The sequence below is a fragment of the Schistocerca cancellata genome, chromosome 2, assembly GCF_023864275.1.
Source record: "Schistocerca cancellata isolate TAMUIC-IGC-003103 chromosome 2, iqSchCanc2.1, whole genome shotgun sequence".
In the NCBI taxonomy this organism is placed as follows: domain Eukaryota; kingdom Metazoa; phylum Arthropoda; class Insecta; order Orthoptera; family Acrididae; genus Schistocerca; species Schistocerca cancellata.
Genome location: NC_064627.1, coordinates 764,805,564 through 764,830,887, shown reverse-complemented (window position 1 = coordinate 764,830,887; position 25,324 = coordinate 764,805,564).

Here is a 25,324-nt window from a genome sequence, read left to right as displayed (position 1 = left end):
TCTTAACTCTCGTATCAGCCGGAGTATTAAAGCTAGTGTAGCTCTTTTAAATGCACTGATGTATTTTTAGAGGCATTCAGAAGCTCTTGGAAAACTGAGTACAGTTTTAAAACACTTGTTAATGTTGGCACCGAAACTTTTCATAAAAATATCCTAGACGTATGCTAACATAGGAGCTTAAGCTGGTAGAAATCGGCTATTGCGGTTGAAAAACCGCCAAGTGGAATTCTGTATAAGACTCCACAGATATATGAAGTCTGTTGTCAGTTTACTTGTTTCCACAAAACCTCTTTACATAGTCATCAGCATGTGCATGTTCTTGAAATAGTTTTCCTACGCCTCTTGGTACACGAATCCCTTTACAATAATTGTAGCTGACCATGCATCTGTATAGGGCAGAGAGGAGGTATGTTGCATCCTGGTAGCGTAAGCTTACAGTAAAAATTTGAGTCTTGTGTAAATGTGTATCCCTGACTTGGTGGAGGCCAATGGAACTACTGAATAAGAGGGCAGCTGCTTTCGCCATCGCTACCACACACACAAACTGCTGGCAACTGGCAATCAGATTCTTCTTCATGTATTAGCAGGAATGGTGTTTTATATAAACATGGTTGCTAGGGAAAAATGGTCAGCAGAAGAAAAGGGTACGCATGAGTAGGGGCTCAATGCAGTTTCTGGCAGAATTCACTGCCTCAGCATTTATTTGCACTTTTTTATCATTGCATTCCCAGAATCCTGACATAAGCGTGTCATTGCCCCGGGAAGCCTACCCAAACTCCACAGTACCGGCTCCCCATGCCCGTGCCACCTGCCCCAGTACCACCCATGCCCACGCATCCCTGTGCCCTCCCAAACTTGAATGACTCTGATCCTGGAAGTATCAGGCTGTCACCCAACTGAGTGCACACTCGGTTCTCCGCCCTTTTAGCAGTTTTAATATGTATGTAGCGCAGTTTCTAGTGCTGTTGTATTAAAGAGAAGATGTGAGCTGTCGAAGCCTGCTATTGTCAAGTCACGAGAATAACTTAATACATTACTGGCCATTAAAATTGCTACACCAAGAAGAAATGCAGATGATAAACGGGTATTCATTGGACAAATACATTATACTAGAACTGGCACGTGGTTACCTTTTCACGCAATTTGGGTGCATAATTCCTGAGAAATCGGTGCCCGGAACAACTACCTCCGGCCGTAATAACGGCCTTGATACCCCTGGGCATTGAGTCAAACAGAGCTTGGATGGCGTGTACAGGTAAGCTGCCCATGCAGCTTCAACCCGATACCACAGTTCATCAGGATTAGTGACTGGCGTATTGTGACGAGCCAGTTGCTTGGCAACAATTGACCAGGCGTTTTCAATTGATGAGAGATCTGGAGGATGTGCTGGCCAGGGCAGCAGTCGAACATTTTCTGTATCCAGAAAGGCACGTACAGGACCTGCAACATGCGGACGTGCATTATCCTGCCGAAATGTATGGTTTTGCAGGGACTGAATGAAGGGTAGAACCACGGGTCGTAACACATCTGAAATGTAACGTCCAACGTTGAAAGTGTAACCAATGGCACCCCATACCATCACGCTGGGTGATAACGCCAGTATGGCGATGGGGAATACACGCTACCACTGTGTGTTCACCGCGATGTCGACAAACACGGATGCGACCATCGTGATGCTGTAAACAGAAGCTGGATTCACCCGAAAAAACGGCGTTTTGCCATTCATGCACCCAGGTTCGTCGTTGAGTACACATCGCAGGCGCTCTTGTCAGTGATGCAGCGTCAAGGGAAACCGCAGCCATGGTCTCCGAGCTGAAAGTCCATGCTGCTGCAAACGTCGTCGAAATGTTCGTGCAGATGGTTGTTGTCTTGCAGACGTCCCTATCTGTTGATCCAGGCATCGAGACGTGGCTGCGCGATCCGTTATAGTCATGAGGATAAGATGCCTGTCATCTCAACTGCTAGTGATACGAAGCCGTTGGGATCCAGCACGCTGTTCCGTATTACGCTCCTGAACCCGCCGATTCCTTATTCTGCTAACAGTCATTGGATCTCAACCAACGCGAGCAGCAATGTCGCGATACGATAAACCGTAATCGCGATAGGCTACAATCTGACCTTTATCAATGTCGGAAACGTGATGGTACGCATTTCTTCTCCTTACACGAGGCATCACAACAACGTTTCACCAGGCAACGCCGGTCAATTGCTGTTTGTGTATGAGAAATCGTTTAGAAACTTTCCTGATGTCATCACGTTGTAGGTGTCTCCACTGGCGCCAACCTTGTGTGAATGCTCTGAAAAGCTAATCATTTGCATATCACAGCATCTTCTTCCTGTCGGTTAAATTTCGCGTCTGTAGCACGTCATCTTCGTGGTGAAGCAATTTTAATGGCCATTAGTTTATATACGCGAAAATTAACTCCATTTCGTAATCACAATTCATGAAATAATCACCAGCCCAAAACTGTTCACAGCTCTATATGACGAATCATAGTTAACATACGCGATACGCGATACGCGAACATACTCTGCCTGTTTTCAGTTCCTTAATATAAGAGGAAATATAGTCTTACTCCGGAACAAATTCCGACCTCTCGAGACATATAGTTCCTTCAGAAGCTAAAGTTCAGCAATTGCCGCTCACCACCCACAACCAAAAATCTCCACGATCGAATACTGCTCGTTACTACAGGCACGTCTGCTACCTTCGAGCACTCGACACGAAGTGTCCAGAATCGCCCTCTTGACCTTTTCACTCGATAAGCCACAGTGTTCACTTGACTCCAGCAGTGTATAGCACTGTTCAACTCTCATAGGCAGACGGCCATCCCCTCCAAAAGATACATCGTTCTCAATCTCTACAGACATCATTTTATTCAACATTACCACTTTTCTGTACTAAACTAATTTATTATAGCAATATTTAAATGAAAGAAATGTTATAAAAATTCGATATCACTGCAACGATTTACAGTAAACATAAATAATAGTTGGTTCATAAAAGAAGAATGCCAGTATTCTTGCACAAGTGCCCTCACGTTAAATGACTAAAGATTATTGGTAATTATTATTTAAACAATTAGTTATCCCTTCTTGACAGAAGCGTCTTACGATTATCTTTTCAGTTGTGGTGCCCCTACCACATGCGATTGAAAACCTTTAAATTAGCACAGTTATTACATAGCACTTGCAGCCATCCTTTGAATGAAGATACTGGCAAAACAGTAAACTATTCATTAAATAAAAACACAAGTATGACAAAATATGGGGTGTTCATGCTGCATTCATTTTTGTGTAAATGTGGAGAGTATGAGGTTCTGACAAACATATGCATACTGCAAGAGATATAAAAGATGTCGTAAATCAATAAATAAAATATATATAGAACGCGTAGGTTTCAGGGATGATCGCTATAGTTAAATGCTGCCATCTGAGATAACGTATGTTGAAATAGCATAAAGCGATTCAAAGTTGTTAATTCAGATGTTCATTGTGAAAATGTTTATTCCCTGTGAGATATTAACTACTGTATCTTTAAAGATATTGAGATACTGTCATGTCACTGGATGCACCTCACTTCTTGAGATCGCAAATTACTTTAATACTTGAAGTGAGTCACTGTCGAATCTCAAAGAGCTGTAACTTGACCATCCTTAAGAGCGTCTGACACTCCTCCATTTCCTGGAACATATTCTGCGTAAATACAATGCGAGCAACAGATGCACAAATTCTCAGCTTTGGGATTTACCCAATTTCAGTGATGTGCTCATTGTATCTGCACCTGATTGGCCAGAAACATACAATTATCCAGGCTATACAATGTCGGTATGTATAAGGTCGATACATAAATAAACAAATGTAAACATAAATAAATAAATATATTTTCATGTTTTTGTGTCATTAATTTCACATGGTACTTATAGACCGTGGTGGTGTGGTGTATGTATCAAAAGTACTTGACGTCCTGGAATTCTTGGCTTTGCTTCTGGAGGCAGGCTTGCTACAGCTCAACTTCTGAAAACCAGGCTGTTGCGAGCAACAACAAAACTGCTGCCAGACACATCACTGATACAGCTATCTACATGTAGGTAATCATCACCTCGTACCTGGCCTGTCAGCAGCAGGGAGGGACCAGTAGACCTGGCACTGATGCAGTCACTGATGTCTATGCCATCATCACCTATTCCAGGCCTGCCTGGCTACCGTCCTCGACCTAGCAGTAGCAACCTCACAACCCATCTCCTTAATGAATGTGAGGTAAATCTTGCAGCCACATTAGACCATTCTCATCTTGCATACCTGCCTTGATAACATAAATGATGGGTACTGAGGTCCAGCTACCTTCTTCTGTGTATGCCAAGCAGTGTTGGAAAGGGAGCTCTCTGAAATCATCAACACCCAGCGGTATTCTGCCATCAAGTGCAAGACAGTTCTCTAATGTGATATGAAGCACCCACCCCCCACCCCTCACAAAGGGCCAGTAATGATGATGCTGAGAAAAGAAACCAACAAATGTGAATGAAGGATGGCATGATATCATGTGGTGCATCAATTGCAGAGTGGTATAGAACTTTTACTGAGAACATCATACTGAGGCATATTTTTGATGTGAAGGATAACACACTCTACCTTGTACCCCATCTGGAAGTGTACTTACGTATTTTAGATCCAGTTAGTGGGGGGTCGAAATTCATCCTTCTTCTGAAAGACATTGCCACTAAAAATGCATGTGTTAATAATGTCCAGAATACCAAAATGGAGGGTAAAAACTGTCTCGCAAGATCGCTTCTAATTTGCGATAGAAATTACCTGAAAGATGCATGTCATATGGATACATATGAGACAAGTAGCGTCTGTGGAAATCATAGCCTCGAAGGCATCTCATTCCTCGTCACAATCCGAGATCTGTAACAATTCGAGAGGTAGAGCCCTAATTATTTGATTTTTGTTTACTGTCTGGAGCAGATTCAGAAGGATGTAGGTTGCAGTAAGTACTGGGAGATGAAGAAGCTGCCCGCATCTCGTGGTCGTGCGGTAGCGTTCTCGCTTCCCACGCCCGGGTTCCCGGGTTCGATTCCCGGCGGGGTCAGGGATTTTCTCTGCCTCGTGATGGCTGGGTGTTGTGTGATGTCCTTAGGTTAGTTAGGTTTAAGTAGTTCTAAGTTCTAGGGGACTGATGACCATAGATGTTAAGTCCCATAGTGCTCAGAGCCATTTGAACCATTTGATGAAGAAGCTTGCACAGGATAGAGTAGCATGGAGAGCTGCATCAAACCAGTCTCAGGACTGAAGACAACAACAACACAACATTACTGTCTGGGTGTAGATGAGAGAAAAAGAAAGCCAGGGGATGCGAACTGTAAAGTAGTTGCTCGCCTTTACTTTTCCTGAATATGTAGATTTACTACTGTTCTCTGAGAGTGAGAATCATCACTAAATCTGTATCAAGAATAATTTCTGCCTTCTTTCCTGCCAGCTGAGTAAGAATGAGGAGAAGGCAATTTTTCCACAAGCGGATCAACTCTTTTACTAAGTGTGAGTATTTAGAAAAACATCTGATTGATTGCTCAGGTCAGTAATGGGTACATGTGGTAACGTCCAATGAGGATAAAAAGTTCTTAAAGTTTAAGAACGACCACCACCAGGACGCCGGCCCTTTGTTGTATACTCTGAATCTGAGTGCTTACTTGTTTCTGTCATGCACTGTGAAGGAGATCCCAAAGTTACGCACACAATTTTCACAGAACGACACCATATGTAGCAGTGTATCGCCTTGTATGCTCATAGCTTTCCAGTCACTACAAATTCGAATCATATGTCAGGGATGATCCTGTAAGGTGGTCACTCTCTGATATTGAAAAGCTTGTTTGAGTGTTGATTTTCTTTGCAGGAACAACATTCCAATAACCAGCTCGCTAAAGAACAATGCGTTATACAAGCGGACAGTTGAATGTTACTTTTTGTCGTAGGACAGAAAAGTAGAAACTCCATATAGCGATCATTGTCATAAAATGGGGAAGTTCTGCCATGCAACTCTTTCTGTACAAATTACTGGATTCGATTAAGAGATTCTCCAAAACCACATTGCTGGATATAAGGGCATACCAGCAAACTCACAGATACTGTCATAATGAATATGAAGTGCAAGCATGCAGTGAGTGTTGGGCAGGAGTTCAAAATCTCTAATTTGGAGAGATATGCTAAATTCTACTTGGAGATAGATGTGCACTTGTTCACAGACGTTTTTGAGGGATTCTGGAGTGTATGCCTGGGAACATACACGCCTGATCCTACCGTCTATTACATTGCGCCGAGGATTTCGTGGGATGTAATGTTAAAACAGACACTTATCAACATGAAACTGCTGACAGATGTTATATTGCTTTTCTCGAGTGCAGGATTTGCTGAGGACTTTGCCAGTGCATCCACAGGTATGCCAAGGCGAATTACCCACAACTGAGTAAGGAAGAGTACAGGGTGTCTGACAGTGTGAGTTACATCATTCAGTTGGATGTAAACAATCTGCATGGGCATGCCAAGCAACAATCTCCGCCATTTGGACAGTACTAATGGCTGTCCAAAGATGAAATCGCCAGATTGAAGGATGAGATTCAAGATGTGGCTGCTGGTAGGGATGTGTCCTCGGGACAGACCTGGAATATCACCCCAATTTGAATAACGTGTGCAGTCACATATCGTTGTGTCCAGAGCGTCTTGTCCTGTGAAATGGTTCCACACCCAAGCTGATTACAATACTGGAGAAGTTTTTCGGGTTGGGGATGTGACTTCTCAGAATCATTCACAACATTTTCTTTGACCAGTATCAGTGGTTGATGGAGTACCTTAAGTTAATACAAAAGTGAGAACACTCGAGATGTGTGATTGTGGAAAAGATTTTTATAAATTAATGAACAGTTCTATTTTCGGAAATACCATGAAGAATGCTAGAAACCATCTACATCTACATGATCTACATCTACATGATTACTCTGCAATTCACATTTAAGTGCTTGGCAGAGGGTTCATCGAACCACAATCATACTATCTCTCTACCATACCACTCCCAAACAGCGCGCGGGAAAAACGAACACCTAAACCTTTCTGTACGAGCTCTGATTTCTCTTATTTTATGTTGATGATCATTCCTAGCTATGTAGGCTGGGCTCAACAAAATATTTTCGTATTCGAAAGAGAAAGTTGGTGATTGAAATTTCGTAAATAGATCTCGCCGCGACGAAAAACGTCTTTGCTTTAATGACTTCCAGCCGGCCGCGGTTGTCTAGCGGTTCTAGGCGCTCAGTCCGGAACCGCGGGACTGCTACGGTCGCAGGTTCGAATCCTGCCTCGGGCATGGATGTGTGTGATGTTCTTAGGTTAGTTAGGTTTAAGTAGTTCTAAGTTCTAGGGGACTGATGACCACAGATGTTAAGTCCCATAGTGCTCAGAGCCATTTAATGACTTCTATCACAACTCGCGTATCATATCTGCCACCCTCTCTTCCCTATTACGTGATAGTACGAAACGAGCTGCCCTTTTTTGCACCCTTTCGATGTCCTCCGTCAATCCCACCTGGTAAGGATCCCACACCGCGCCGCAATATTCTAACAGAGGACGAACGAGTGTAGTGTAAGCTGTCTCTTTAGTGGACTTGTTGCATCTTGTAAGTGTCCTGCCAATGAAACGCAACCTTTGGCTCGCCTTCTCCACAATATTGTCTATGTGGTCTTTCCAACTGAAGCTGTTCGTAATTTTATCACCCAGGTACTTAGTTGAATTGACAACCTTGAGAATTGTACTATTTATCGAGTAATCGAATTCCAACGGATATCTTTTGGAACTCATGTGGATCACCTCACACTTTTCGTTATTTAGCGTCAACTGCCACCTGCCACACGATACAGCAATCTTTTGTAAATCGCTTTTGCAAATGATACTGGTCTTCGGATGACCTTACTAGACGGTAAATTAATGTAGTTTACCATTGGGAAGGGCGTCATGGCTCAAGGTACTACATCACCAGGCCAAATTTAGGAACACCACAAACTTCAACGGAGGACTAGTCGCTGTGAAGACGACTAAGATTTCAGTGGAGTTCAGATAGCACGTCTACATCAATGTGTGCGTTCTGGAGCTGTCCAGACTTTGCATGTACCCATTCAACTACAAGTCTGCAAAACCAAACATCGCTGATATCAACTTACTTCATTTCAGTGGTTCCCTACCTGGGGGTGATTACCCCATGAGGGGTAAAATGAAATTTCCTGAGGGGTAAAAACTAAACGATTCGATTTTGTTTTAGTCAGTTATTTTCAAAAGATCATTACTATTACCCCAATTCTAATATTGATTAAATGAGTTGTAAATAATTACTTTTTCTTAATTAGGAGTATTAAAGCAGTGGATGTTACAGGTTTCTCACATAGTCCATCCACTACTCACATATTTTGTGCTTTGTTCCGCACATTGCTGATGGTAACAGTTTGACATATATATAACAAATGATAAATATCTCAAGAAAACATCTTCTCCAAGTTTTAGACAGTACCTGCAGCAATCCAGAAATTGCTTCATTACTCGCTTCAAAACAGATAAATCAATTAATTGACAGCAGAACACAACAGTAACTACGTTAGAGCTACAATAGTGCTGTACAGGTTATTATTATTATATTATTAGAGTGGTCACACACAAAGCACTAACAGCCTGAAGTAGTCCAATTTCTGCCCATTCAGAAATAAGGAATGCAGCAGTCAGCTTTCTTATATGAGAAGGGATTGTGGGTAGCATTTGCGATGCATCACTAATTCCTTCGTCAATCATTATAACACTTATTGATGCAATGTTGGTCAAAAGCTAAAATTTGCTCGCAGTCCAAAAAGACAGTCTTGATCATTCATCACAGTAAAATTGCAGTGTTGTTTTTTTTTTCTCAAAGTCTGAGCAGTAAAAGAGAATGCACATGGAAGTAGTAGATTTCCATGCAGCCTTGAAGAAGTAGTGTTGTCCTTCCGATGGAAAGACAGTGCTGACTCTTGACATGCAGACAATACTTGAAAAGAAAATTATATATGCAGTTACTGTTATTAGTCCCTTCTTATTGTTCATTCCATTCCAAGAGCTCCTTTTTCGAAGAATGTGGATCATAAAATAATTATTTAATAGATCTGTTGACAGAAAGTGTTCATATTAGCAGATGCATTTAAGTTTATTTTATAAAACCAATGCTGCAACACAGCTGGAAAACAGATATCAAATGAAATAAGCAATTACGCAAACCAAAGCAAAAAAACATCATTCAATAGCTATGTGGCATTTCGTAAGTCAGTAGCTCTCAACTCTCGTAGAAAGACCCTTGTTATAATCAGGTTTGCAGATGTAAGAATATTTCCCATCAATTCATAAGCATTTCAGTAAGTAGCACAAAGTACGATATGTTTCCAAGTAATGAGCGTGTCGTAATTGCGATGCTTTCTACAATGGAATGTCAATAGCGAGGATAATGGCCTCCTTTTTTCTCCCCCGGTGCCTCTGAAAGGCACACACTAATGGCTTTTTTCCAGGCAACTGTCGCGCAGCTGGGGGCCCATGACTCATTATCTGAAGGTGGTCACTTAACTTCCTTATTGATATATTTACGACACCAGTTTGCATTACAGTGACAGTCTCATATAAAAAATTTCACAGGTCGAGAATTTGCGATGCAAATGTGTAGAAACAAAATCCTATGAATACAACAGTTTGCAAACAATTTTCGCCTGCATTGTGATACATTCACACATATACACACATTTCATAACTCTTAAAGTACGATTCTTGGTTTCCAACATCCTTTTCATAAATTAGAGCCCCTAACCACTACTCCTTATTCCTTACCTTATTACACATGTACATTTCATATTCATCAACACGTCTTCAATATTTCATCATAATAACTACATAGCATAATCAGATTCCTCCTCAGCAGCATAATACACATCGTCGTCATAAAAATAACATCATAACACCTCAGTCAAATCTCAAAATCGTTGTAGCTTTCTACAATAATTTCAAAACCTAAAAAAAATCTCTGCTCATTTCAATAGTGTCATCTACCTCAAACATGCTTTAAAATCATGATCCCATACCAAATACATCATTCAGAGCTCTCACAGTATCACAATGGTTCCAAAAAAATATGAACAGTTCACAAAGTACAGACAAAATTCAATTTCATAAGTGTGAAGTTATCCAACTGTGTAATTACATAAACATGTGTCACTAACGTAGTAAAAAAAATGTTTGTCTCTCAGTTAAATGATCAGATAGCTGTGTAATTATGTGTTAGAGAAATATGGTACCGATGTGTAAAGTTGTAGAAGCAAATACCATATTAGCTAGGGCTCCTTGTGCTTGCCAAACACATGGTACACAAAGTAAGCGTGTACCCCCCCTGAGGATTAATGTAATTATACCCTCAGGTGTTACAGATTACAGCAATGGAGTGAAATGTATCATGGAAAACTTTCTTTGTAATTCAAAAATCTTGAAAAATAAATGGTTTAAGTACAAAATTAATCACTCAAATGCGTGTCCTGTAGCGCTAAATTGTGCATCTTGTTGTAACATAATCTCTGTCATTACTTAAGGGTAAAATATGTGCCAAGTGTCATAATTATCGTCGTCTGTAAGCAAAGTTCTGTGGAAGCCAATGTACTTACCTCATGATAAACAAAAGTGAAATGCTTTGCGTATAGATATCTTACTTATTACGCTTATTGCCGTGATGAACAAAGTACTGTGCTGTAACCTATTGTTGTGCTATGGAAGAGGCTGTCTCATTGTAGCTATACCACAAAAGTTACAACTAAAACATGTTTTACTTTCCAGAATAATACAGAAAAACAGTGCAGATATAAAACAGATATAGTGCAAAAGCAATAAAATAAATTGTGTCACTCATTAGTAGCATCGTGATATAATTGTGTAGCTGTCAAAGATATCAAATACTAAGTCATCTTTAATCTCACAGAAAGTACTTCAAATAAAGAATGTCTTTTCAACTAAACCAAAATGTTTCATTAAAATCTCATTAACAGTATATGTTCTAAGTATGTAAGCCGTGTATTCGTTACATAATCGTGCAACTAACAAGGAAGAATGTACAAATAACAACACTGTGTCGTCTGTTCACTATAACAATGCATTCGTAATTACTTGTCTAAGTTCCCTAGGTTCTTGACTGGATAGTTAACTTTAAAACATTGTTGCATGTTAACAGTTTCTCAGTGTGACAAATTGTACTAGTAGCGTGAAGTGAAAAGTTTTATGGCAAAGACTAAGTTAAAAAGCAGATTATCTTTCAATAAATAGTTTTACATGTGAAATGTGGTGTAAACTTTTACTCTTCCTAGTACGCAGAGTTTCAACTTTAATGCAATTATCATGTGGTATACGTCGGTAAAGAATACTGGAATTTCTCTCAAGGTTAGCGTCTATTTTTCCCTGCGCCAGCGGGTGCACGTGGCTGCCTGCAGTGCGAGTCATTGTCTGTTTCTTTGTTGGCGCGCATCGTTACTGGGATTAGGAGACCTAACTTCTACAAATTCACCTTGTCGAGAGTGCCCTGCTCTGTTTGAATCTCGCCAGTTCTGATGCAATTCAAGTCTGTCGTTACGATTATATCGTCTGTCGTCATGCCGGTAACTACGGATATGCAATCTTTTTCTGTAACTATTACTCTGCCAGTGGTTGTCATATGGGTGGTGTCTGTTATGTTCACGATCTGCGTTGTAAGAATAGCCTTGTTGTGTCCAGTTATTATTTCTTTCATCACGGAATTGTGACAGATGTGACCTGTAATTGTTGTGCTCCTGTTTTCGCGTTCTGCGATTGTCAGTGTCAATTTCCAATTCTTGTAACAGTCCCTGAAAAGCTTCAATGTCGTCTTTGCAACGTCCTGCCAAAATAATATGTCGTAAATGTTGAGGCAATTTGATTAAACAAATGCGGATGAGTTCTGAGGGGCTGTATGGGTTTGAAAGATACTGATTCTTATGTAACTTGTCTTCGAAATATTTCACAAGACTGGAAAATTCAGTTTGTTCGAAATGTTTCATCATTATGATGCTATGTTTTACTCGGTCTTGTGTAGCTTGAGACCAATATGCTGAGAGGAAGGCATGATAAAATTCTCCTTCACTGTGGCAATCGTGAATGACCGATCGCATTTACACAGCTGGTTCATTCTCTAAATAGCCACACATAAATTCTAATCTGTGCTCTAATGACCAGTTGGGAGGAAAACAATGAGAGAATTGATGGAGCCACGCTTGTGGATGAATGTCGTTGGCAGACTTCTTAAATGTTTTAAATTTACGTGTAGTAATGAACAGCTTATACCCAAAATCATCATGTCGGCGAGGCGCATATCGGTCATTGTTACGTCGTTTCGGCGGTTCCATTTCAAAATTCGTTGCACCTTGCCAATTTCTTTCATAATTTCCGAAATGTGCTGTGTTATTATTTTTTGGCTGTTCCGTATTTCTATGTCCCTCTTCCCGTATTGGAGCGCGAGTGTCCTCTGAAATACGTAATTCTTGTATTACCTGTGCCAGCTGATCTTGTACTTCCCAGATTTCTCTTTGGTGTTGCGTATTAATTTGATTCTGATTTTGTTTGAATTTCCTAATTTGTTCGCACTCTTCTGTGTCATTAAAGAGTACCTGTTTTGTGTCATTCAGATTATCATCTACCTTCGTAGATAAATTATTTAGCTGATCCGAAAGTTCAACTACTTTCTCTGATAATGAACTAATTTTCTCCATGTGTCTTTCTGAACTAATTTTCAAGTATCTACTGTGTCCTTTAAGTTTTCCTGAGTGTTTGCAAGTTGCGTAACCGAATCGGTAGATGCAACTGAGTCAATTTTAGCTTGCAAGGTCTCATGATTTTCATGAACAATAGTTTGCAGTTCTTTTATGGCTGCTTCGTGATTCTGTAATGCATTTTCATGTCGCAAAAAACTAGGTTGAAAATGCTCACAAATTTGTGTTTTTACGTCATTACAGACTTTTTGACATTTCGATTCAATGTTATGTAAATCAGTACTTAAATCTTCACGTGTTTGTTCAAGCGTGGTGTCTAACTTCCGAAGATTTTGTTCCATTGTGTCTAACTTTTGAAGCTTTTGCTGTGTTTGTCTCTGATTTTGTTCCATTGTATCTAACTTTCGAAGATTTTGTTACATTGTGTCTAACTTTCGAAGATTTTGTCCCATTTGTTTCTGATTTTGTTGAAGCGTTGTGTCTAACGTTTGTAGCCTTTGTCCCATTTGTTGCATTAACTGTAATAACAATGCACTGGTGCCTGAAATATGTTCCTCTGTGGTTTTCGGCAATGAATTTTCACCGACAGCATTCACATTTTGAGAAGCAGAAAATGTGTCTTGAGTTATTTGAGAAAACGGTGAGGACCCAAAACCGGAATCTACAGTATTTGCGAGATTGTGTCCTGTCATTTCGGATTCCTGAGGCGAGCTATTGCCGACCGATCGATCGATAATGCTTTTCTGTTCACTAATTGTTTCACTGTCTACGCCATTATTTGCCGCCCGCTCCATTTCCCTATGCACAATTACCAAATTACTAGTTGAACATTAGTTAATTCTTTACACGGTGGCGCTAACACACTGCTTTCGTCTTCACTGTCATTTCTCAGATTACTTTTAGGGCCTAGTATTACGTTTTTCACACGCCATTATTGTCACAATATTTCACACGACAACACAGAAAAGCACAATTTGAAGAGCAAAATAAGAAAACACATCAACATAGCACTGAAAATAATATCTAGTTAAGCTTAAATACTTGGTGCAAATCTACGTGCATGCCACAACTGTTTTACTGTACAACAATGAAAGACTACAACTACAAAGGAGATTCTCTCTACAATTACACGCTAGCAATAAACAATAGCTACACTAATTACAGAAACTACAAGAAAAAATCAGAAGATTCCAGTGAGGTATCCTCGGCTAAGGGTCGACATTTGTAACGTCCCCTTAGAAAAATTTCTGAATTACTGTGCTAATAACCTCTTACATTATTTGCTTTTCAAACAGCTGAGCAAAACTAGTGTGTGTTGGGGTTTATGGGCGCTCAACATCGAGGTCATCAGCGCCCTGAGCAAAACTAAACGTGCTCAACCATTCACTAAAGTGACACACAATATTTTTAGCGCAACGCAATCTGACTTTCAATAATCCCTACAAAAGAATGGCCCTGACTAACATTAAACTATATGTTTCACAAATGACGTACCTCACAAAAATCTTCGTTACTCGAACTACTGCAATACAGCGAGCGCCACTACTGCCAGCTAAATAAAAGATTCAAACTATGGAAGGCACTAACTACTGATAGGCATAGTTAGCAAATGAAAGATTTTAATAGAGAACAAACAATGTATTTGCCTTAATAGTGTTGAAAAATCATAATATCCATAGCAGTTCATGACATCCAGTCTTAAAAATTTCAAAACTCCGCCATTTCTCTCCCCACATCCACCACTGCTGGCGGCTCACCTCTCAACTGCGCAACGCTACGCACTGTTAACAGCCAACTGCCCAACACTACAATGGCAGACAACAATGCAAACTAGCCACAGACTGCACACAGCACAGCCAGTGATTTTCATACAGAGCGCTACGTAACGTTTCCAATAAGAAAACATAAACAGCCTACTTACAGAATGATCAGACGTTTATCTGTACACAAATTTATAAAACAACTTATCAGAACTTTTGCAATGCCAGTCTATAGAAGCGATCTGTTTAAAAGCCAAAAACGTCATCCCAAAATCTAAAATGGACCCAGTAGAAACGCGAAAAGTGTGAACGTAGTGGGTATTAAATTAATAATTCATGAAGATATTCTGCAAAAGAACTACATCTGAAACGTTGGAGGGAAACAATTATTAGAATAAAGTCGCATTTTACCTCTATTGCACAGCTTGGGGAGAGAGAGTTGCTGTTGTCGGTATTAAACTAAATGTAAGCTGTAGCGTAGCCTACATGGAAAGATGCACATGCAGCGTGTTGCGGACAAAGTGTACCTAGCTACCCCTATTGAAATGTTGGGGGTCACCTGTACATTTTTAAAAACAACCTACAATAATAGTTACAAACAGTACGTTCTGTTTTTCAGTCCCTTGTGACCAAATTATTAACTGTAACGGTAGCTAAAATGTTTCGACATTAACTGTCACAGTAATTTGAATATGAATTACTCAAAAACAGAATGTATTGTTTGCGATTGTTATAACTTGTTCCTGAAAATGTACAACCTGCACCCAACGCTTAAATTTGGGTACCTAGTTACATCATGTTTGCAACTCTCAGCATGCATGGTTTTACGCATTTGCCACGCTACAGTTTATAGTTAGTTTAATACTTGCAACGACAATGCTTCCTTAGAAGACTGTCTACAGTGGAGGTAAAATTGTGACGTTATTCTAACGGTTGTTTTTCCGTCAATGTTTCAAATGCGGTTCTTTTGCAGAGTACCTTTATAAATTATTAATCCCGTATCCAATATGTTCCAGTTTTTAACTTTTCACTGGAGTCATTTTTTAAGATTACCATATTTTCTATTTATGGACGTTCTCACACATGTGGGATAGAAATACACTCCTGGAAATGGAAAAAAGAACACATTGACACCGGTGTGTCAGACCCACCATACTTGCTCCGGACACTGCGAGAGGGCTGTACAAGCAATGATCACACGCACGGCATAGCGGACACACCAGGAACCGCGGTGTTGGCCGTCGAATGGCGCTAGCTGCGCAGCATTTGTGCACCGCCGCCGTCAGTGTCAGCCAGTTTGCCGTGGCATACGGAGCTCCATCGCAGTCTTTAACACTGGTAGCATGCCGCGACAGCGTGGACGTGAACCTTATGTGCAGTTGACGGACTTTGAGCGAGGGCGTATAGTGGGCATGCGGGAGGCCGGGTGGACGTACCGCCGAATTGCTCAACACGTGGGGCGTGAGGTCTCCACAGTACATCAATGTTGTCGCCAGTGGTCGGTGGAAGGTGCACGTGCCCGTCGACTTGGGACCGGACCGCAGCGACGCACGGATGCACGCCAAGACCGTAGGATCCTACGCAGTACCGTAGGGGACCGCACCGCCACTTCCCAGCAAATTAGGGACACTGTTGCTCCTGGGGTATCGGCGAGGACCATTCGCAACCGTCTCCATGAAGCTGGGCTACGGTCCCGCACACCGTTAGGCCGTCTTCCGCTCACGCCCCAACATCGTGCAGCCCGCCTCCAGTGGTGTCGCGACAGGCGTGAATGGAGGGACGAATGGAGACGTGTCGTCTTCAGCGATGAGAGTCACTTCTGCCTTGGTGCCAATGATGGTCGTATGCGTGTTTGGCGCCGTGCAGGTGAGCGCCACAATCAGGACTGCATACGACCGAGGCACACAGGGCCAACACCCGGCATCATGGTGTGGGGAGCGATCTCCTACACTGGCCGTACACCACTGGTGATCGTCGGGGGGACACTGAATAGTGCACGGTACATCCAAACCGTCATCGAACCCATCGTTCTACCATTCCTAGACCGGCAAGGGAACTTGCTGTTCCAACAGGACAATGCACGTCCGCATGTATCCCGTGCCACCCAATGTGCTCTAGAAGGTGTAAGTCAACTACCCTGGCCAGCAAGATCTCCGGATCTGTCCCCCATTGAGCATGTTTGGGACTGGATGAAGCGTCGTCTCACGCGGTCTGCACGTCCAGCACGAACGCTGGTCCAACTGAGGCGCCAGGTGGAAATGGCATGGCAAGCCGTTCCACAGGACTACATCCAGCATCTCTACGATCGTCTCCAGGGGAGAATAGCAGTCTGCATTGCTGCAAAAGGTGGGTATACACTGTACTAGTGCCGACATTGTGCATGCTCTGTTGCCTGTGTCTATGCGCCTGTGGTTCTGTCAGTGTGATCATGTGATGTATCTGACCCCAGGAATGTGTCAATAAAGTTTCCCCTTCCTGGGACAATGAATTCACGGTGTTCTTATTTCAATTTCTAGGAGTGTATTAAGTACTTCGAAGGGAGAGGTGTCAAATGAGGTTTTTCTGTCTTTTAAATTGGTCATTTTTATGGACTGTCTGTAAGTAGACACAAACCTAAATGCTTTTATTTTCTATTACTTTCCACTGCCTAAATTCTAATAAGTTGTTTTACATATTTGTATACAGATAATCACCTGATGATGTATATATGAATGAAGATTTTTAACAACTGCAGCCATCCTTCTTATTCAAAATGAGATTCATAGTACACTTCTCTTGCATGTGGGTCCCATCGGTACAATCCATCGCTTGTAACTCGTGGTGCATAATACAGTTCTGTAAGTTTAACAATATTCGAATGTTCTAGACATAATTATGTCCTTCCCTCATCATATATATCTATTATAGACACTTTACAACCAAATATGTGGATGTTAATTCGAGTATGAGACGTCTCATACACGCCAGTCATCTTTCTCTCTACACAGGGTGAACAAAAAATGCCAAACTTGTCGGTCAGCATGTAATTTCTCATCCAGTTCAAGATAAAAGTGTATCTTGCATAACCTAGTCCTGCCAATAGGTTTAATACATATTTAGTTTAAAAAACGAGGCTCTGGCAACGCTGTAACTGCGTGCAGTGTGTCCAGAAACAAGCAGTACGAACTCTGCACTTGCTGTAGCTGTCCCTTTAGCTCAGTGGGACGAGGCGATAACGTGAGGAATCAGTGCGCAGACTCGCTGATGTTCGAATCGCATTCGCACCAAACTTTTTTGTTTCAGTTAAAGCATGAAACTGTTTGCAATTTACGTCTCCACAGTGTGGTACCTTCCTTATTTCTTTCTATTACTCTTACCTTTATTTAAACTTTAAGACATAACATGAACTTCTTAAGGGGCTCCGGAAAGGCTCAAAATCATGAAAAGTTCAATTTTTACTTTTTTGCGTTTTCTGAATCTGCAGACTATTACCTTTTAATAGATATATAATTTATTCAATTCCGAAGACTACAACTATTTTTAAATTTTTTTTGAAATGTGTTCTACATGGGCGTGACCTACTGTGGCGCTGTTAAACTGCTGTCAAATGGTGTTATTATTAACGTCCGTGTTCATCAGGTACATTTTAGTGATGTGAGATAAAGTATGTGTTGTGGCTAACCTGTGATGGTTCAATATATATCGCTGGTGTGATTGTCGATTGTTTCATGTTTATTTACTCTGTCGTTATCTCGAAAATATTCGTAATTAATTCTGTTTCTTGAGTCTCTGTTTTTGTTGAAGTATAATAATGAGTAAAAGTAAAGTTATTACAAATCCTCTGAAGGCTTTTAAGAAAAGGAGAAATGTTGGAAAGCCAAAGGTATGTGTTATTATTGTAAATAATAACATTCTAACATGGTACGAGCGATGCTTGCTTTAGACAAGGAACGCCTTCGGGCTGCGGACAGGGCTGTAAAGAGTCTAGAAATACAAGCAAGAGTAAACAGGAGGAGGAACAAGAGGAAGCTGGAGGAGGAGTTTTCAGAGGATGAAGATAATCCATCCTATGGACCTGGAATGCACTAAAAAGTTAATCCAATCTTTGTCACTCGATTCCCAAAACTTTTATTTTCTCATACTAATTACATGTTTTCTAAGGATCTTCCAAACATATTTGTTTCAAACTTTCAGTAAATGTTACACAGTACCTTCTGCATAATTTAACACAGCCTTTTTCCAAAAAACTGTATATTTTTGAATATATAAATAAAAAATTGCAAAAAATGTTGTGAAATTTCATTACAATTGAAAAAAATCATCTTTAATAACTAAACTAAAATTTTGTAAAATCCCTGTGTTAAGTTGTAGCCCATATTCCAGTAAATAATCTGTAAAAAGTTCAACTTCCTACCTCAAATACTTTGTGAGGAAAGATGTAATTTATAAGCGTTATTTTAACATTGCAAGTATAGGGCGTTCCGGAGCCCCTTAAGACGTAAAAGACCACTTTCCTCGTCCATGACATAAATTGAGCCGATAGAAAATTATAGTGGACCCACTAACATCGTCTGCATCCAATGAGATAGTACAAAAACACAAATAGGTAGGCTACATTAGGTTGCACATTATGCTTCACGCAACAACTCCATTCTCTATGTTTGACAGCGGAGCTTATCTTCAAAAAGTCGGTATGACCATGTACAAGCAATGTTCCGTTTAGAGAAGATGTTCAAAGCGACCACCTAGCATTTGCAAACACTTCGCCACTCGCTAGACCATGCTTTACTGGACCCTAGGCAACACACCTGCATCCACCATTGCTGAAGTGCTTATACGTGAGCTATCAGGTCGAGTACATCCTTCAGTGGATTACTATAAACTTCATGCTTTAAGTGACCCACAAAAAATTATAGATTACGATCTGGGGAACCTGGGGGACAGAATGCTGGACATCCATGACCAGTCAGTTTCTCTGGGAACGCGCCATTTAAATATTTACACAGATTCATTCTAAAGTGTGGCAGTGCACCATCAAACTGAAACCATAGCTGTCGCCGAACACCAAGTGGAGCGTTTTCCAATGTACTGTATTATGCAAGGTATTCCAAAGAAATCTACGACACAGGGGTGCATTCAACTTATCTGGCAATACATCCATCCCACGATTTCAGCCCACAGGTCTATGCCAAAGGAGGTGACATGTAGGTCGTTTTCCAACCAATAATGGTTGTTGTGGAGGTTAAAAATACCTTCACGACTGAAGGTAGATTCCTCAGTCCATAACACGTTTATATATAAAATGTTCGTTATCTTCCACTTGATGCAAAAGCGACTGACAAAACTTTACTCTTTGAAAGCGATCTTCTGGCTGCTGGTGCTGAGTTAATGTGTACTAACACGGATGTAGTTCTTCATTGTGCAACGCTTCAAAAACCTGTCTTTGAGATACCTGGAACAGCTTTGCATACTTCGTGTCCTTCGCTGGAGTGATGGTGAACTTGAGGACGACGATACTAGATTCCCGAAGGCATTGCTCCAGGTGCCAAAAACTTTCTTATTGGGATAGTGCCTTTGAGGATAACATGCAGAATATGCACGACCAGTTGAGGCAGCTTGGTTATCAGACGCACCCAGCACCAAAAGCATATCCACTTATTCATCTTCTGTATACTTCATTGGGAAATTGCCCTACATGAACTAGACAACAGCTGTTATGGTTGTTCATTGAGTGGATAGTAGACACATGCATACAGTTTAGTGGATTTCACTGTCAATTGATGGGCTATTGTCATGTGGCAAAATGATGTCCTACTTATAACGATAAGAACTATTCAATGGACGCCTATAAAAAAAGATCCATAATGGATGTGGGTTTGATGTCCAAGCAGTCTACTCATTGAGCTATGACAGCTGGTATGGTAGTGTAGGCTGTTACTCATTCCCACATTCTGAAGTGTTGCAGGATTTAACAGTGTTGCCAGCTCCTAGTTCTCATGCATGTCTTTTCAAAATGCACAAAGTCTCATTTTGCTTCATAAATTTGGGTTCTGAATATGGATGAGGACTCTCATAGCAATCTCCAAAGGTGGCATTTTTCCTTCACCTATAAATTCCATCATGCTGCAGAGATAGCCCCACTCATACCATGAATACTGCACTTTAGTATCGACACATTATGTGTTATCTACCTCTGTAACTACTTCAAAGTCTATGTTGGGTGCTGGGCCTACATTCACACGTTTAGAGCCACTGGAGTCACATTGTATGTGTTGGTGTATATTAGTATTCTGTGGCACTTAGCTAACATGCTGGAACTCAGATTCCAGTAGTGGCTGAGGCTGGGTTATGGCACAGTCAAACGACACCATGTCCAAAAGCTCAGGAAGACATTCTGTACACAGTAACTGCTGCTGCTGTGGTTCGTGTGAGAACATTTGAATTTGCATTCATTACTGGATCAGGGGCTTTTTCCTGCTGCTGTGCTGTGCTGCTACTTGATTGAAGGACGCTAGGTCACAAAGACATACTGTGGACCAAGCCAGCTACAGTGATGGGTGGAACACATGTGTGTTCTTATCTGTGACAATAATGACAAAGTTCTAACTATAATAACATACACACAGAATATTACTAGTAATAATAATAAGAATTGTAGGTGGATTGGCTCAAAGGTTCAAATGGCTCTGAGCACTAAGGGACTTAACATTGGAGGTCATCAGTCCCCTAGAACTTAGAACTACTTATACCTAACTAACCTAAGGACCTCACACACATCCATGCCCGAGGCAGGATTCGAGCCTGCGACCGTAGCGGTCGCGCGGTTCCAGACTGTGGCGCCTAGAACCACTCGGCCACACCGGCCGGCCAGGAGGTGGTTTAAGAAGATACTGACAGTCTTCTTCTTTCCTTTGAACTGCTGCTGCTGCTCATTGTGGACAGCAAATGATAGCACACACACACAATCTGGTTATTAAAAAACAATTGAAGTGTGTAGCTTGCTTACAACTGGTTAATATCATGAGGACATTAACAAGTGAGATCAAGGAAGGGAGGGAGGGAGGGGTCCGCAGGCAGGGGCTAGGGGGCATGGGGAGAAGACATGGCCATCAAGGGCAGTGACATAACGATGTCAGGATTCTGCGAATGTGGTGATAAAAAAGTGCTGATGAAGGCTGAATCATCGAATTCCGCCAGAAACTGCAGTGACTCACTACTCATCTGTATAGGAAATTTTACAAAATCGCATAATAAATAAGCAGACATATGGAAAAATAATGGTATATTCGTGGAGAATTTACAGTCCAATAGCCCATTCCACTAGATTTGACTTTCACCTTCAGCACATTTCACGAACATTTCTGAGCGAAGTTTCAATGCAAAAACTAAAGAGTGTTTTATTACAACACTCGTCTTTTCAAGAGTTTTGGGATAGTGTTAATAAAGACAATTGTTCTATTAACATAAAAGAAAACGTTTTAGCAATCACACAACCACTTTCATGACAAGAGATCCGTACCTAATGTTTGGGAAACTGCCCAAGTCGCATCAATATGCAAGAATGGAAACAGAAGCAATCAACTGAATTATCAACCCTTATCAAGGACATCGATGTGTTCCATGATTTTGGAACATGTACAGTGTTCCAGTGTTCCAGCTCTTTATTTACGCGAATTACATTACCTGTGCATACCAACAAACTGTCGGATCCCTGATACAGAGAATCAGTGACGTATTTCGTTCCAAAGACGGACAAATAGGCTATCAAGCAGATGGTCATAATGTTTTGGTTCATCAGTGTAGTTGCTGGTCGGTGCGTTTTAACTGGTAACCAGCAGCATGCCTGCTAATGAAGTTAGCCGCTACCCCAAACTGCACACACCACACATCGTGGCATTGTTAACTCTTGTGAAGAAACAGCGATCCGCTGCTTCAGAAGTTCTCACTGGAACCAACTGCAACACCCTGGATCTAGAGCTTTCCAGTGGAGCTCTGTATGGTACGCTGGTGGATCCTTTGCATTCTGGTCATAGTGTTACGTCCACTTCTCTATGTAGATCATCGAAAGTGACCTCTCCTGCTGAAGCTTCTAATCGTTGAGTGGGTATTCACATTGCATGAACTTTCCATCGTCGATATGCATCTCAGGATTGTCGTAGGGCTACATACAGAGGACATAGACAGTGTCTCTATGATTTTGTCTTGTTTATAAAGGATCATAATCTCAAAGAAAATGACTGATACATAACCAGTACCCAGTCCAAAAGTATCATTCTTATCAAACACAACAGGCTCTTGATTCACGCGAAGTAATGTCTGCTATCCACATGGGATCTCAAGTTGACTTCATATCTCTAGGAGGCTTTTGACACTGTTTCTCATAAGCTGCTTATAATCATATTTTTGTGGATTTAAGAAGTATCCTCTCTGTTACATTTACTATTTCCTGTCAGGAGTGTCATAGTTGGTAGTAAATGACGGAAAGTCATCTAGTGAAACCGGAGTAATATCTGGGGCTCCTAAAGTAACTGTTAAAGGCCGTCTGCTGATATTAATTTCTATGAACGATTTGGGACACAAACTGAGCAGCCCTCTTAGATATGCTTCCAGAAGATGCTGTCAGTCACCATCTAGTAAATTCATCAGAAGATCAAAACGAATTTCAGTGAATGGTTTAGACGATGTATCTGCATGATGCGAGAAATAGCAGTTGATCCTGAACGACAAAAGTGGGAGGTATTTCACATCAAGATAAACAAAAACCCTTCAGTTTCGGTGGCACTGTAAATAACACGTATTTGAAGATTATGAACGCACCTAAATACGTAGAGATCACAATTAAAAAGTCATCAAACTGGAGCCATGTCATGTTCTGGGGAAGGCTAACCAAATATTGCTTCGAAGCTGCAACGAATCTACTACTACGATTGCCTACAAAAGACTCCAAAACTTTTAGATCCGCTGATTGTGGTGGCCAGGGCAGGTGCGATAATTCATTCACGTGCTCACAAACAGAGTCTTGAACGATGCAAGCGTTGTTACCACGGGCCCTGCCGCCTTGCAATACAGCATCATCATCGCAAAACAGATGTCGTAGCAGGGGATGAACCTGATCAGAGGAAATGGTCGCAAAGTGCTTGGCCGTTTTTGCAGAGTATCCATGGCGACGGTGCAACATCAGGATATGGCTGCCACCAACGAACGCCGGCTATGTTTCACTCTTGGCATTAAACAGCCTGCATCGTGGCCGTGGGGCGGCGTACGCCAGACTTAAACTCTAACAAAATATACAGACAGTGTAAAGTGAGACTCATCCTAACACACACCTTTTTTTCCGTTACTCCACAGCCTAGGTTTCAGGGCTTCGGCAACATGTTTACCTGTTACGGGCATTTGCATCACTGATGTGCAGTTTCGGAATTCCATCTCTCCCGACAGTGCCCAGCTAATGGGGCCCCTTTCGTGTAGTTTTGCTGTTGACGAAGTCCGAGAGTGCGACATTCAGTTCTGCATTGTCTTTTGTAGCTGTCGTCGTCTTATTCTTTGTCACAATCCTCTTCAACGATCTTCTGTCACGATCACGCAACACAACTTTTCTCCACGTTGTGACTCAACGGAAGACGTTCGGTTTTCCTTGTATGTGCCATAGATCTTCGATACGGCGCCTCTTGAAACAGCAACCACTTCGTATACCACCATAGGAGCGCCAGCAATTTTCCCAAGTTCGAACTCACTTTGCCTCGACTAATGCACTCACAACTACGAAAAAAACACAGTGCTGATCACGATTGACACTTCCAACGTACTGAGGACACTGCACAGACGTCGCTCTTGGTCAAATATAACAAATTGTTCATATGGCTCTAAGCACTATGGGACTTAACATCTGAAGTCGTCAGTCCCCTAGACTTAGAACTACATAAACCTAACTAATCTAAGGACATCACACACATCCATGCCCAAGGCAGGATTCGAACCTGCGACCGTAGCGGTCGCGCGGTTCAAGACTGAAGCGCCTAGAACCGCTCTGCCACAGCGGCCGGTTCAAATATAACAGCGCAACCTGCAGGCTTGACTCGCATGTTAAAGCATGCATTTCTCTCAGTGTTCCATATTCTTGTCGAACCCCTGAATGTTGGACAATGTAATCACACAGCAGGAACAACCATTAGATAGTAATTTTCCATGTTTGATTATCATTTTGATTAAGTAACCAGATTTTTCAGGGTTCTACCCATTAATCGAATTCTTTACCACGTAAATTTGGAAAACGACGGTGAACAGAGCAGGTCATTTCTTACAAGGCTAACGAGACACTTGTATGCTCGCTCGAATTGCCCAAGTGTTCTTCAAACCAATCGTGAAAAATTGTGACCTGGTGAAATGGCCACAATTGTGGCCTGGTGACATGGCACATTGTCACCCATAAAAATTCCTTCGTTGTTTGGTATCATGAAGTCCTTGATGGCTGTGAATGACCTCCAAGTAGCCGAATACAAACTTTTCCACTCAATGATCTGTTCAGTTGGGCCAGAGGACTCAGTGCAATCTATGTAAACACAGCCCACACCATCATAGAACCACCAACAGCTTGCTCAGTGCCTTGTTAGCAACATCTACATATATACTTCGCTAGCCACCAAGCGGTGTGTGGCGAAGGGCATAATTCTAGCCAAAGTCATATTTGCCCCCCTCTGTTCCACTCGCGGTTCGCGCGAGGGAGAAACGACTGTCTGAACGCCTCAGTACGAGCTCTTATTTCCTTTATCTTTGAATCGT